A 17,352-nucleotide genomic window follows, 5' to 3' on the forward strand; every position below is an offset into this window, starting at 1 on the left:
GAAATAGACATGGAACTCTTATGCTGCAGAGTTTCAACTCTGAGCGAAAAATTTGCGTGACAGTTGTGAAAGCCAACCAGCGTTGAGATGCTCCACCCGTCATCACTGACTCTTCAAATAATCACGTACACACAAGTAGACAAGTCTCCACATCCAGGTAAACTGGTTTGCATGTCACAAACTTTCCCAGTGAGTGCTCTAGTGCTGTCAACTGTCAGCACCTGTCACACTGCATGTCTGGAAGCATGTGCAGGTTTAGCCCCATAACGTCACACCTGATGAGACACGGCACAATGCATGGAGTCTAGTCTAATTCTTTCCATGCGTGCTTGTTAACATGCAGGATTTTCTTTGCGACCACCATAAAGCAGAAAGTGCAGGTAACACAATCTTATGAAATGTTGCTCTGTCTGGCAGCTGCTAGAAGGATTAGACTTGTAATGTGGTAATGTAGACCCCAAAAATAAGTTTAGAATACATTGCAGTAAAAAGGACAATTTCATCTGCCTCCTTCCTCTTCTTGTGTGGCCCAGAGGAAGTGCCTGTAGTGGAGGGTGAGAGATTGGTGGAAGCAGAGAATAAATGCAACACTTAATATACACTCCATCACTAATCATCAGATGATTTTCAGGGAGAGAGCAGTGTTTGGATGAACATGACTCGGTGCGTTTAATTCAATTAAATTCTGTTTATTTTGTATAGCCCAATATCACAAATTACAAATTTGCCTCAGAGGGCTTTACAATCTGTACACATACGACATCCCTGACCTTTGACCTCACATCGAATCAGGAAAAACTCCCCAAAAATAACCTTTCACAGGGAAAAAAGGGAAGAAACCTTCAGGAGAGCAACAGAGGAGGATGGACAGAAGCAATAGATGTCATGTGTACAGATGAACAGCATTTACAAAGTTACATAAACACATTACATGAATATGACAATGTATAAGGCCCATAGTTCTAGTTTAGCTCAATTAAACTGACATATCATGGTTTACGCAATCAAACACAACAGAAAGCACTAACTTTATCTATTGTTAAACGGATACAAGCAATAAGGGCCATGTCTCAAAGTCTTTGTAAATGTATTAACATAATTTATTTTACAGGAGTATACATAATTGTAGATGTAGAAATAGAGGTATGCAATTGCGTCACTCTTTTACTCAGCATTTGGTCTTTTTCAGTAAAAGATTTATGGTTGCAAGCTGACACATGCTGAAGAGACCATTGCTCCTGGCAAAATTATTTCTGAAAGCAGATCCATTTTGGGATTTCATTTATTATTCGCAGTGAAATTACATTACTTGAAATTGCTTTCATAGTCTGGAGACTTTCCATGCTGACCATGGTTTACCAAAAGCCTCCAAAAGCCTCCAATCACCTCTATTTAAGTAAGCTTGCTATAAAGAAGCTATTTTCATTGTTTATTTGCATTTCCAAAGAGATGCCAGCTATTTTTCCCCCCTGAAATGAACCCAAACAGAAATCTATAGCGTTGCCTTCTTCTTCTTCTTCTTCTTCTTCTTCTTCTTCTTCTTCTTCTTCTTCTTCTTCTTCTTCTTCTTCTTCTTCTTCTTCTTCTTCTTCTTCTTCTTCTTCTTCTTCTTCCCACTGGAATTAGTCTTTCTCTCTGTATTCTAATAAATCTGAAAGGGCCTTTTCCCTTTTTACAGGAACAGCAACTCATTAAATGGTTGATTTCAGATGGCAGAGTGTGGATGTTTTGAGTTAACTTTATTGATCTGTGAGTGGGTCAAGAGAGAAACTGATGTCCCCTGCAGCACATGGGCAGTAGATTTACACCTCCGCCATTTAAAGACACCTCTAAACCCAGATGGCCATTAGGCTGCTCTCTCCCGTGCTGCTCTGGCAGAAACATGGGGGTTGTCTCTCCTGCACACATGTTCACATAAACACAGCAAAAAAGTTATTTTATTCACTTAACAGCATGAATATACCTCACTTCTCTGATGACTGTAGTGATGTGTAACAGCCTGCTAGTTCATGCCTGGTTTGCTTCAGCGCCCTTGGAGCCTCAACTATGGCTGTCTGTAACACATAAAGAGGTTGTGGGGTGGTCACTCAGAAAAAATATATGAATACAAAGATGATTATTTGACGGGGGTTCCTGTTTTATTAGACACCATATATTAAGAATGACGGAAGTTGCAGAGTCCGGGGTATAATAAACACAAAATTGATGACCCTCAACTCACTGAACAAATATTTAAATCTTCTATTACATGTTTTTGAAATAGGGCAGCGCCTTCTTTGAGATCTTTAGGCATAGACTAATGAAATGTTATTTTGGTTTATTTACTGTATGTTACTGCTGTATGTGGATGTATTGATTACCATTAGTGATATAAAAGTGAAATAAATAGCGTGTTACATGAAAAAATAATATTAAATATTGTTCGACCCCCACTCTTGAGCAAGACACTGAACCCCCAGTTGCTCCCGGGTGCTTCACTGCTCCTTAATAACTAAGAATGAGTCAAATGGAGAAAAGAATTTCCCCACGGGGTTCAATAAAAGTTTTAATTTCTTTAATATCACCCAAAAATCATAGATGCTCCATTTGGAGATGCGTCTAAACTTCTGAACTAAACAAATAAGGAAAAATGTTTTCTTCACTACAAACTATGCACAGAGACATATTACATATTGTGCTATGATGGTAGAGTTTAAAGCTTTCAATATTGTAATTTAAAAAGGATATTCAACCTGGAAGTTTTTTTTTCTGTCTTCTATCATCAATCAATAAACCAGTAAACCAGTAACACATATACTGCTATAAAGAGTTCTTAACTAATATCACAAGGAGTTTTCTGTTGAAATTATTCAAATAGCCCTAGTGGTTGAGGAGATAATCTGGTTTTAGTATGGGCATGCAAACCATTGGCAATTCTTTAGCAAACACGGTTGGGTCCCAAAAGGGGAGTCTTTGGTGTTTCAGATACTGTAACTATTATTTGCCCTTATTTCTCAGCATCAGCCAGAAAGAGCTTGGTTTGTCTGCGGTTGAAAACCATTTTTTGCTTTGAAAGGTTCCTAACTGAGTGAAATGACCCAGAAGTATCTAAGTGGCCGCCATGATCATGCCACAGTCAAGCCGTGCCTCCTGCCTGTATTGTGTGGTTGGGGCGTGGTTCCAGACTAATCTCCTTCTGGCTCCTTGATTAGACCAACCTCACCTGCTCAAGCAACCAAGCTGCCTTCAATCACTCAGCTGTTTATCTACCCCGGTTCTTCATCCACTCATCGTCTCAGCTGACCTGGTAGTGGCTGCTCTTACGTCAAAGATTCAACTTAATTGTGTTCGTCTTGCCTCTGACTCTGTCTTTCTTGTTTTCACAGTCATCCGTCCTCCCAGTTCCCCAGTCTGCCTACTGTTCCCTGCCTGGACTCCCCCACCTGGATTTCCCTGCTCTTCTGTAGCTGTTTCCCTGACAATAAACAATGTCCCCCTTCTACTCCCTGGTCTGGTCCACCACCACATATCGTAACAGAATGATTTGGCCAGAATGGACCCAGCTGACTCAGGTTCGCTCCGTCAGGCTCTCTCAGGGTGGTTAAAACTGCTCAACACATCACCGGTACTTTACTCCCTTACATTGAGTCCATCCACCTCAAGTGCTGCTTGCGGAGGGTTCGCAGCATCGTCAGGGACCCCACACACCCCAGCCAGACTGTTTGTCCTCCTTCCCTCTGGGAGGCGCTACAGGAACCTCTGTTCCAGGACCAGCAGGCTCAGGTTACTTCCCCTCAGGGGTCACAACCTCAACTCTGCACCACGTTGACATCCCCTATCCTCCCCACCATCCCTCCATCTTCGCCAACCTCTCCCCACATCACACTTGCACCTTTAATATTTACATAATGTTACTGTATATACATATATCTGCATTGCACTTTTTTGTATATATACTGCTCTCTTTGCACTGCTGGTCAGATGCTAACCAACATTTCGTTACCTGTACTCTGTGCTATGACAATAAAGTTGAATCTGAATCTAAATCCTCACAAGGTGCTCTCATTGGCCAGCACAACCAACTCCTCAGGGACCTCATGGAGTCACTTTCATGGAGATCCCTCTCAATCAGGTTTCCTCACAGCTTTCCTCCCCTCTTCCTCCAGAAGCCGCTGTAGCGTCCTCAGCTCCTCAACACCCTACCCAGCCCACCGTCTGCCCTCGGGAGCCGCACGTTCCTGTGCCAGAGCACTACACTGGAGACCTGGGAACTTGCAGGTCTTTTTTAATGCAGTGCTCCCTAGTATTTGATCAGCAACCTTCCGGATATGTCACAGACTGAGCCAAGATTGCCTTTGTTTTGGGGTCGCTTACTGGGAGGGCACTAGCTTGGGCTACAGGTTTATGGGAGAGTCAGTCGTTAGCTAACTCCTCATACCAGGATTTCTGTGATTAGATGTGAAGGGTTTTTGATCATCCCCTTAGCGGTAAAGACATTTCCTCACGCTTGCTTTCCCTACATCAGGGCTCCTGTAGCATAGCAGATTATTCTGTGGAGTTTCGGACTATTGCACATGGTTCTGGGTGGAGCGATGTATCCCTACAGGTGGTCTTCCTCAGAGGGCTTAATACTGGTAGTGAGGGATGACTGAAAGTATTGAGGGCCTTATTGCTCTTGCTGTCCGAGGATCGCCTTGATGAGTTTAGGAAGGAGAGACCTAGCCGCCCTTTTAGTTTACCACCCCCTTCCGTTGCTTTCCCCCCCACTTCCGTGAGTACCAGCCCTGTTTCAAGTTCCCAGACACCTCTTGGCTTCCTAGCTCCCCACACCTCAAGCACAGAAACCCATGCTGCTGGGCAGAACGCGCCTTTCAGCAGAGGAGCGGTGCTGTAGGATCAGAGACGGATTGTGTATTTATTGTGGCCAAACTGGTCATTTTCTGGCCTCCGGTCCCCGGCGGCAAAAAGAGGAGGTGGGGATACTGATGAGCCAGAGTACTTCCTGTACTGATGCTCTTTCCAGAAGATTCATGACCGAGATTTTGTCCTGGCTTGCATGGTGTGTTCTCGCTGTAAGTCCTCTCACCAGCCTTCTACGGGCCTACTCCGCCCCCTTGGTCTAGACTTTGTTATCGGACTTTCTCCTTCTTGGGGTAAGACTACCATTCTCACCATAGTCAACAGGTTTTCCAAAGCTGTACATTGTGTGCCCCTACCTAAACTCCCTACAGCTGCTGAAACTGCCAACCTCCTGGTTAACAACGTGGTACGGCTCTATGGAATCCCATCCGACATCGTCTCCGACCGTGGAGCGAATGTAGCCGTCTAAGGAAAATGTCCCTCCTGAGGACTGGGTAGGCTTGGCCCCTCCTACTTCCTGGTTGTCCACCACTTATAAGCCACTGTGTTCACTACCTCTGTCTCTCTCTCTGAACCCCAGGCTCGGTAGGTGTGGACGTTAGTTTCTATGTTGAGGCATATTTGCCATGGGTTTCACTTCTGTCTCTCTCTCTGAACCCCAGGCTCGGCTCGCTCCTGTGATTCCCAGTTCCCCGTCGAGCAGTCCATGGAAGACATGGACTGCCGCTGCTGTTTTGTTTAAACCCATCCAATTTGTTTGTATTTATGGTTTTGTTTCTTTTTCATTTGCATGGCTTATCGTGTTGGTTTGGTTTGATTTTTTTTTTATTACGGATTTGTTTTATCGTGTATATTAGATTTATACCTTTGAATTGCTTTTAGACATATTATGGACGTCCTGTGTTTTAAGATCTTGTGAAAGTGTTTTAATAAACATATTTACTCTGGAGCTAATCCTAGTTCTCTTTTAAGTCACTTGCCACCTTTTTTAGAAACTGTAAAGTCGTCAGTGAAGGCAGTATAATTTAGAACTCAATCCTGGCCTTGTTGCGGCTCGTGGTCACACAGTTTACGTCACAGGTATGGAAGGCTTTCTGTGGAGCTACTAGGGCGTCTGTCAGTCTCTCGTCAGGATATCATCCACAGACTAATGGACAAGCGGAGCGAGCCAACCAGTACCTCGGAGCAGCACTTCGGTGTGTCACAGCCCGAAATCCCTCATCCTGGTGTGAGCATCTCCCCTGGATTGAGTATGCCCACAGCTCATTGTTTAGTTCTGCTACAGGATTGTCCCCTTTTGAGTGTTCTTGGGGTATCAGCCACCTCTATTTCCAGTCCAGGAAGAGGAGATTGCGGGACCATCAGTCCAAGCACATCTTCGTCGGTGTCACAGGGTGTGGAGAGAGGCGCGCTTGGCTCTACGATCTGCCGAACACAACAAGCGCATTGCTGACCGGTATCGGACCCCAGCACCGGAATACCTCCTAGGTTAGAGAGTTTGGTTATCTTCTAAAGATATTGATATTACAAACTACCTCCAAGAAACTTACTCCCCATTGATTCGCACCCATGCACTTGACCTTCCTTTCTCAAAGGAAAGAAGATAATGCCACCCCTCAATTCCTTGTGGCAGCAACAGTGACGTACCATTCATCCGTCCATGAAAACAAACAATAGGCCTATCTAACTCAGGTTTAACAATTATTTTCCTAGTCATAACTAATGGTACTCATTTTGATGAATGTGTAGAGACAATGAGAAACATTTTGTTTTATTGTTCATGTATTTATTTACTTAACATTACATTTAAATTTAACAAATAAGAAAAAATGACAATATATATAGAAAACTATCAAACAAAGTACCACTGTCAAAAACAAGAATGATCTGTAAAAAAACAGGCTAGGCTTTAAAAAAAAGATCAACCTGTTAAACAGCAACATATAACCAAAGACTGAATTGACGTTATTGCACTAAGGAAATTTGAAGAGTTTCATTGATATTGCACATGAGTGAATTGTCAGTTTCTACTGAAGCAGTGTTGAGGAAGGAGCTCCGGTTTCTCCCCTTCACAGATCACGACAGAAGCAGCATGTCACAGAAGGAACTCTTTAGAAAGCCTGCATTCCAATACTAATCAGATTACATAGGGCCATATTTTAGTTGAGCTTTTTGTAGTTTCACCATGAGAGACCTACGTCAGTGACATCCTCCGTCGCATCATAATTACATACTTTGGTGAAAGTGGAGTCGGATTCTCTGAGCACCACAGTTGTCTTTTCCCATGAGTTGTGGCAATTTCCCATAAACCTCCATGGTCCCCAGGTTTCCAACCCACGAGATCAGGGATTAGGCAGGGAAGCAAAACAGCAAACAGATTTTTATCAAAAGTACATTAAATCATCTTGTCTATTTTTGATTAACCAACTAATAGTTCCCTGTTAAAGCCAAACATGGACATTGTTGTGCTCATTTATTCATTCAAACGCCATCCCTGTGTATTCTATTAATCTGTTTAGTGTCTCTCTTCCTTCCCTCTCTAGATCTGTCTCTCTCCCCCTCAAGGCTGAAAGTTGTAGGGCTGTAAGGTCCATCTCTTCCTCCAACGGCTCTCAATCACCCTTGTGACTTCTTGGCTGTCAATCACTTTAACATCAAACCCACACTGAGCAGATCAAGCACACACACATAAACACACAACACAGGTTTTGTATTGAGGAGATGAAGGGGTTACTGTGAGCACCTGCTGGCCTCACTAGGAAATCTAGGGAGACACAGATATACCCTGACACAAATACACACCGCAGGGCATTAGTTGTAAAGGTACCACTTTAATTTAAATCGTATTTACTCAGCCTCCCCCAAGTTGCCTCCAACCATGCTGTCCCACAGTGTCAGTATGAGCCCGTTTCACCAAAGAAAGCAATGGACAGCTAACAACCACAATCAAAACATGTACAGAAATGACAAATGGGCACACACACATGCATGTACAACATGTCCAGAAAGTCTGGGATCATACAGTTTGTCACACACACTAACAAATGAACACACACCTAAAGCAACATGCTTTCAAAAGCAATGGATTCTTGCAGAAAAATATAGACTCAATTCTCTAGGTAAGAATCCAAAACCTCTCAATTAATTAAAACCACATTCTCTCTCTCTCTCAAATGCATAGACACACACAGAACACACATGCAGACACAACTCATGCACACAAACATACACACAGAGTCCATTAGTCTCATGTGTTGGACCCAAACCACGGCCCAGAGTGCTTTTTCATGGCTCCATCATTACATCAATAAGTCTTCACATTAATCTCAGCACAGCAGAGCACGCAGGCTGTTACCAGACCATGCCCTGCACCACAGAGGCTCGCTCTGAAACAGACATGGGCAAAATACTATTCTGGATACTTGATAACCTCATGAGGCATGCTCAGTTTGTCTCGTTTTGCAGAAGGATGTGTCCAGTTTTGAGGCTGGTTAAACGGCAGAGGATAAATTACATTTCCTTCAAATGTTAAAATGCATGAAACCATATCTAGATAATTTTGGCAATGTGTGCTCTGAATTTCACATATTTTCTACGTAGACTATTAAAACCAGCTCTTCAAAAATAATGTTGGGCTCAGTATTAAATCAGCAGTGACTAACGAGAATCTTTTGCCAAAGTATTTTCAAATCTCGGTAACATAAAATGATTCCCTTTTAATGAAGCCCTTGAGAGTAGTCTAAAGAGTTTACTCAATCATTTATCATGAAATCATCCTTTGGTCAGCAGTCAAGAGCTCCTGTGAGAAAAAGGCTGCTTTGGTTAATAATCACTAGGATGAGCTAAGGCTACTAAGCTGAGGCTGCCATCACAAGCACAGCATCAATCACTCAAAACACACACAAAACATATAGCGTTGTGCAGTCCAATGATTATTAAGCTCCGATAGAGAAAAAAGTAGGAGAGAAAGGGGAAGAAAGGGAAAACGAGAGAGAGAAATTGAGTGGAAGTAGAGGAGGGGTATTTAGCCCTCGTCTGTCTGGACAGGAAATGGGGTTCTTTAACCCTTGACCCAGGTCCACTATGCATCTGTGAATGGTGATGTGTGTTTATCCTCTTGCATATACAGGTTCTTTCAGACACTAGTTTGATGGACAGATGGCCCTTGTTGTCATGGCAGCCATTGCAGGTGCGTATGTGTTGGGTATCCTGCCCTAGGACAAGGGTTGCGGGTGGGGGTGTTTATTATCTACAGTGCCAGCGGGCAGCAGAGTACCGCTGCTCCCAAGAGGTAAGAGGAATGATGGAGCAGGAAAAGAGAGCGAGATTGAGGGAGGTATGATGAATGGAGCAAGGGAGAGTGGCAAGCTGTATAACTTTGGTAGGAGGGTCCACCTTTATCACTAAGGATCTTTTCTTGGATGAAAAGAGCTGTGAAGTAGGTTTTTCACTTGTCTCTTATTATTTGCCATAATAGTAGAATGAAATAATATTAACTCAGAAACCTCCCCTGTTCCTGTAACGGCAGCTTCAGATCCGATGACCTCAGATATCCTTCCAATGTATTCTTTTATTCTCATTTCAGCAATTTGGACTGCAAATTTGAAGCAGAAGCAAGATGGGGTCTGGCGTGAAGGGAACTGAGAGGTGGCACAAAGGGTTACTGCTGGAGATTCCCCCGAAAGCAAGTCCACTGCATACGGGGTCATAATAATTTGGCATTTTGAATTTCTGGATTCCACCACCGCCCCTCTTCCCTGAGTACACCATCTACAGCTCCTGTATCAAACATACTTAAAGAATGTCAAAACTGAAACAGCATTATAATTGCCGTTGCGGTTTGGCTCATTCAAAAACAATTATGAGAAAGTGGAAATTAATTTAAACCAAGACAGTTATAAAATAACAATTAAAAAATACATCTGAACTTTTCTGAAAACTATCACATCAAATGTCTAACTTAATACTCTTTCTTTTCTTTTTAAAGAAAACATTGAATAACCCATGAACACAGACATAGATATGCACGCACAAACATTTGGCATAGTGGAAGTACGTCTGATCTAATCCCAGGCTGCTTGGGTTGTTTGTTTCTGTGTTGACACTGAAATATCAGACGTCCGAGGACAGAGCGCAGAGGAAAGGAACAACGGCAGAGCTCTGTCCAAAGAATCAACAAACATTTAGAAAATGCACCCAGATTTGTGGAAAGTAGTTTCGTCAAACCATTACCTACCGGTTTATCTATTTCCATGCCCTTAGGGTTCCTTATGCACTGTAGGAGCATGTTCACCGAAAATGTACACATACTTTGAGATGGACAAACAAACAAAAGGAGTTGTGTGTTGGCAGCTTTCCTCTAGGACACTCAGCCTGTACATTCTGGCAGGGGGCCAGCCAATGGAAATCAGCCTTGCGGCTGCAATTGGGTGCATTTACATTTTAATTTAAAGTGTTCATTAATGTACATTGTCCCTCACGAACAAATACAAACTTGAAACTTGAATTTCAAGCATATCTTGCAAAGTCATTTAATTACAGGAAGTGATAGAGTGCAATACAAAGAAAATAAGAAGTATAGGCTAACTGAGGAAGTGAGGGCTTTAGGAATACAGCGATTCAATGACAGGATGTGACAGGATACTATGAACAAAAACGATGTATCTTGGAACACATTTAATGAGAAGACGAAACTGAAGCCTTAAAAACATTTGTCATTTTCTTTTAATGTATTTATGACTTGCTCACTAATCTCTCAAAACAAAAAGATCATAAATACTCTCTCCCAAGATATAGAGCTATTTGATTGAGAGAGTGGATGAAGCAATGCAGAGATCTTATAAAATGCACTTTCCAGTTCACCAGTCAGAAGAACAGCCTGATCTCTTGCTTGGAAGAGAAGAGTGGATAAGGAGAAAAAAGCAAACAAACAGGGCCAGGGTGCTGAAAGGGTTGTTAAGTCTAAAATATTTATCTGGCTCTAAAAAAGACACAATTCCTGTCGTAACAACAAACTTTGTGGTCGATATTGCTGCAGCCTCCATGAGGGAAACATGTGTTGCCGTGTGTGCGTTTGTGCAACCTAGTGCTGTGTGTGTAGGTGTGTGTGTGTGCTGTGCACTCATTAGTGAAAAGCCTCAGTGCAGACTAGCTCCAGTTACAGTAGTAAACGCTGCCTTTGAACTTTTAATAGAGCCCTGAAACCCAACCAGGCCTCAAAAAACAAAGATCTGCAGGAAAAGAAAAAAGAAGAGATATTAAATGGTATTTAATTTCAGTATGAACTGAAAAGGTGAGATGAATTAAAAAGGTCAGCAGATCATTTAATCGTGAGCCATAACACTGCTACTGTAATACTCTGCAATGACGAAATGTATGGGTTGGCCATTAATACTAATGATGGACAACATACTGTATATGAGCACACACCCATCAGACCGGCTAACAGACACAACGTGTAGCTCCCTGAAGTGAGACGAGATTTAAACGTAGACCTGACTGTCTGCGTGCTGAAGGGTGGGTATTTATCTGGGTGGTGTCTGGTTGCAGAATATGTTGGCATCATAAACAGATGTTGAGTCTTTATGAGGTCCTTACAACAGGTTCAGCAGTGCCCACGATGTTCTGTGTGCTCGGTGTGTGTGTTTGTGTGTCTGTGTTTGTGTGTAGCTAAGCATACTGTGCATAGGCCTTACATGGAAACCTCTAAACAGTGAAACATAAAACCTATTGAAATTGAATTGAAGAGAAAAAAGTCCAGCATTCTTCCTATGTGATAGAATTGTAATTATTCAATAATGGTGTCTGATGTTTTGAGTTGCCATAGTTATGAACAAGCTTTTCTAATCTGCATATGCATGAACATGGGTGACGGTGGGTCAGTGGTTAGCAGGTCCATCTTTCAATCAGGGGGTTGGTGGTTCAATCCCCACCCTAGTCAATGTGTCCTTGAGCAAGACACTTAACCCTGAATTGCTCCCTGTGGCTGTTCTACAGTGTATGAATGTAACATGATTGTAAGTCGCTTTGGATAAAAGTGTGAGCTAAATGACATGTAATAACAATGTACACAATCACAGGAAATACATAAAGAGCTTGTTTTCGTTTAACTGTCCAATTATGTAATGCCAGTGAGTCGGCATGCACAATACCACAACCACTGAACTAGTACCTTGATCTGCTGATAAAAAGGTATATTCCGTATTCGGAGTGGAGAAGAAAATACCTCTGATAATATACTGACATGGAGCTCTGCAGTGAACACACCTCCTTGTTTGTCTTTTGGGACCTATGGCATTACTCTATATAGGGAAACTTTCTTCTAACCAAAATCTTTAAACAATTTTACAAAGTCCAAAATATCTTTTATTTCAGTTGTTGTGTTAAATCTGGCCCTAACTGTCACCATGTAATGATTTGAGATGACATGCCATACTATCCAAGTTTAGGTTATTATCTAATCACCTACTCTACTCTATTTTAATAAAAAAATTAAAATGATGCCCTCTTGGTGTGATTCTCTTTACAAAATATCTGAGAATATATGTTCAGTAACACTGTGCTTCAATATTCTTTTTTTCAAATGAAGTAAGTATGCTGGTGTTTCTTTCCAGAAAATCCATCATCTAATGAAAACACATAAAGTTATGTTCATACAGTATGTATGAACATAACTGTATGTGTGTATGTATGTTTCTCAACACGTAGGTTGAGAGGGTGGTTTTGAGAATAGAATAGGACCCTACAGCTGTTAAGAGCCTGAAAAGGTTATCCCATTCACAATGCCCTCCTCCATGTATGATGATTAAATGAACTGTCATCATATTTTGTGCAGCATGTCCTTTTTTCTTACACAACCCATCTTGGTGCAGGTCAGAGTGTAGAAAGGCTAACTATCATGCACAATGAACAGTTCAACCTTTCTCCCAGCTCCACAACGTGCATCTTTAAGTTTTGACTACAAACTGCAAACATCCTAATGAAAACGCGTTCATCTATACATTTAATGACAATGAGTTTGCAGCTAAAGGGGGCGGTTGTAGCTCGTGGTCCTCCCGCAACCACAAGGTATGTCGAAGTGTCCTTGAGCAAGACACTGAACCCCCAGTTGCTCGCCGGGTGTTGCTCCATTGCTCCTTAATAACTAAGGATGGGTCAAATGCAGAGAAGAATTCACCCACTGTGGGATCAATAAAGGATACATTATTATTATTATTATTATTATTATTATTATATAAAGTTGTGAGTTGACTATTAGTTCACAACAATTCCTGCTGATGAAACAATGATTCTCACCTATTGTTAAACAGTGTTGGACACTGGTTGGTTGTATAACTAATAAAGCTGTTCATCAGAAAAGTCTGGAGATGTAAACAATGAATACCCTCAGTTATTGTGTTTCCTCACTCAGCATCTGTTCTTTACGGGGAAGGAGCTTTGTCCAGGGAAATGGAAAAAAATGTACATTCTTTTCCTTTCACAATAAAGTCCTAGACAGATGACAGCTGTGGACACACAGAGTGCACGCTGCAAGTTTTATCGCCTTCACCCATAAATGAAAAAACACAGAGTGGAAGAAATACAATCAAAATGAGATTTATGGCAACGGGCACAGGAGGGAGTCTTTAGATTTCTTGGACAATATGAAAATAAAACTGCAATAAAATTGCACAGGCCTTGATTGTTAGACATGGATAGAGAGATATGGAGGGCCTCCAACACAGCTAACTTTATTATTTTATCTGAGAGAGTGACATACATTCAGAGACTATTACCGTCAAATATTTTCCCCAAGTGGCCACAGTCTCCATCTACAGACGCCCAGACCCCGACAACCAGGGACACAATCGAGGAAAAAACCTCTTTAACCGAGTTTACCCACAACCAACCTTCTCATTAATTTACATAAATCTTTACAACATAATTGACATGGTAAGGACAGTAAGTACAATTAAACGGGTGGTAGTTTTATAAACATTGGAGACAAATAATGTATGCTTGGACTGTATTGTTTAAAAAATACAGCTTCCACAATTGTATGAAATCAGTCCAATAATATTTTAATAATAATAATACTAACTACTATATTTACAATACATGGAGAAACTGCAGTTTACATGGTTAATTAAAAAGATGCACTATTGTTTATCTTAATGCAAAGTACGATTTATTTCACTAATTTATAACATACTGAAAGTTAAGTCTAAGTTTATTTTATTTTTCTGTATTATGATTATAACTATTTATCACTATTACTTCATTGCTTAGGCCCTTTAAAGACATTCATGCATTCATTAAAGACTGCTTTCACAAATTTAAAGTAAATTAAGATATTTTATTAATTAACAAATTAATTTACTCATTGACGTAAGTATAACACAATGACGTAAGCAAAATAAAACTATCAGAAGATCTAAATATGTGTTAGTTTGAATCTCTCAAAAATGGTAGTAAGCCTAAAATGTAAGTTATAAAACAAGAAAAGGTCTAAACTTTTAGATTATGAAATGTACTACATGTACTGCAGGTCTAGAACTCCTCATATGTGTTTCATATGTTTTACTTTGTTGCCATCTACTGACCAAACACAGATACTGACAAACCACCTCATACTTTCAAATACGTTGTGTACTTCATTTCACTCCACTTGGACTGCTAAAGATCAACACAACAATATTTATAATAAGTGCTATATGAGAATGTATTTGTATAGCTCTTTACAATTTGCATCCTGTTCATCCATTTACTAACCAATCCTAAACATTTGGGGTTCACTGTTTGCGCAAGGATACATGGATACAGGAGCTGGGGATTGAACCGCCAACCCATCTCCTAAGAAGGCAATCTCATCAAAACCATTTTCTATTTTGACATTTCCACTTTTTAAATTTGAATTTCTTCACTAAAGTGTCTCAGAACACCAGACTTACAAGTTTTATGATATGTTCAGACCTGATGCTTTCATCACTTTACTGCCTTAAAGCTGCATTTCCACCTTTTATGATCTGTACTTCTAAACCGTCTACCTGTCTCTTGGACCCCATCCCAACGAGGCTGCTTAAAGACGTGTTGCCTTTAATTGGCACCTCTCTGTTGGATATTGTTAATGTGTCTTTGCTAACAGGCCATGTACCACATTCCTTCAAAGTAGCTGTAATTAAACCACTCCTGAAGAAGCCCACTCTTAATCCAGAGGTGTTGGCTAACTACAGACCAATCTCTAACCTTCCCTTCCTCTCTAAGATCCTTGAGAAAGTAGTCGCAAATCAGTTGTGTGACTTTCTACATCAGAATAGTTTATTTGAGGAGTTTCAGTCAGGATTTAGAAAACACCACAGCACAGAGACAGCACTGGTGAAAATTACAAATGACCTCCTGATTGCATCAGATAAAGGACTCATCTCTGTAGTTAAGGAGAGAGAGAAGAGGAGATAGGTGCTCAGTGTATCCTAAAACATCCCCCAGCAGCCTATAAGCCTATAGCAGCATATCAAGGGGCTGGACCAGGGCAAACCTGATTCAGCCCTAACTATAAGCACTATTAAAGAGGAAAGTCTTAAGTCTATTCTTGAATGAGGTGACTGTGTCTGCCTCTAGGACTGAAAGTGGAAGCTGGTTCCATAAAAGAGGAGCTTGATAACTGAAGGCTCTGGCTCCCATCCTACTTTTTAGGACTCTAGGAACCACAAGTAGCCCCGCATTTAGTGAGCAGCTCTCTAGTGGGGCAATATGGTACTACAAGCTCCTTAAGATATGATGGTGCATCACCAATCAAGGCTTTGGAGGTGAGGAGAAGAATTTTAAATGTGATTCTTGATTTTACAGGGAGCCAGTGCAGAGCAGCTAATACAGGAGTCATGTGATCTCTTTTCTTAGTTTGTGTGAGTACACGAGCTGCAGCATTCTGGATCAACTGGAGGGATTTAAGAGACTTATTAGAGCAGCCTGATAATAAGGAGTTGTAGTAATCTAGTCTGGAAGTAACAAACGCGTGAACCAGCTTTTCTGTATCTTTTTGAGACAAGATGTGCCTGATTTTTGAAATGTTACGTAGATGAAAAAATGCAATCCTTGAGATTTGCTTAACGTGGGAGTTAAAGGACAAGTCTGGGTCAAAGATAACTAGAGATTCTTTACAGTGGTGTTGGATGCCAGGGCAGCAGACGTTCCAGTTTCCTGATATGTTCATGAATATCTGATGCTTTTATCACTTTATTGCTTTAAAGCTGCATTTCCACCTCATATGCTCCCAATAGACGTTTCAGGCTGGACAGAGGCTAAAAGTGGATTATGTCGAAAAATAGTTTCTTGATGTTTTTCATCAAAGTGTCTCAGAACAGCAGACTTTCCAGTTTCATGATATTTTCATAAATAATGGAGGCTTTCATCACTTTACTGTCTTAAAGCTGCATTTCCATCTTTTACATTCTGAAAAGACGTTTCAGTGGACAGAGGCAAAACGTGTTTTTTGTTGAAGAATAGCCTACATAGTTTGGGAATCTGGGGATCCCACTTTGAAACAGCTGCTCCAAGAAATTGGACTCAAATACTGGAGACCCTGGAACCAGCTATCTAAATCGCAGAGGATATCTGAGGATCCTTCCCAGTGTTCTGCCCCCCGGGTGGTGCGAGACATGCGTGAAATGATACATTGGAGGATCGTGGTGGAGTCTTTCGGAAAACAGAGCCTAGGTCCTGAGCACATGGTAGATTATGTGATAAAGATGGAACTATCGCACAAGGACACGGCAGCAGCAGCACCAGTGGTGTGTGTTTTATATATCAGAACACATTTTCAATGACCACACACTGAACTACAGGATGTTCAGGGGACCCGGGCTCGTATTGATGGAGCAAGTCCCTCGTTTCCCTTCTATTCGAAGGGTAAGGACTCCACCTACTGGTCAGAAAAAGGTACTGAATGCAACAAACTCCACCCTCCTTCCGTTTACATGGACTGTGGAGGTCTGGATCGTGGTCCCTGCCTATACTCATTATTCATAATTTATGTCCTATTTACTGAATGTGTTGTAACTCTGTAACTCTGTTCATCTGGTCACATGACATCTATTCTTCTGTCCATCCGGGGAGAGGGATCCTCCTCCGTTGCTCTCCTGAAGGTTTCTTCCCTTTTTTCCCTGTCAAAGGTTATTTTTGGGAGTTTTTCCTGATCCGATGTGAGGTCAAAGGTCAGGGATGTCGTATGTGTACAGATTGTAAAGCCCTCTGAGGCAAATTTGTGGAAGAATACATAGCTTCTTGGTATTTTCATGAATACCTGATGCTTTCATCACTTTACTGTCATCACAAATTGATAGTATTCTCTTCAGCCTTTAGCAATTTAGACAAATTCAATTCAGTTTATTTTGTATAGCTCAATATCACAAATTTGCCTCAGAGGGCTTTACAATCTGTACACATAAACGCCGGGGGGATTGTCGGAGAGCTGCCACTGGTTTATATCCACACTTCGCTACTTTACACAATCTTAATGTGCAGGTGGTGAAACTGAGA

The sequence above is a fragment of the Cyclopterus lumpus genome, chromosome 24 (genome assembly GCF_009769545.1).
Source record: "Cyclopterus lumpus isolate fCycLum1 chromosome 24, fCycLum1.pri, whole genome shotgun sequence".
Lineage (NCBI taxonomy): Eukaryota > Metazoa > Chordata > Actinopteri > Perciformes > Cyclopteridae > Cyclopterus > Cyclopterus lumpus.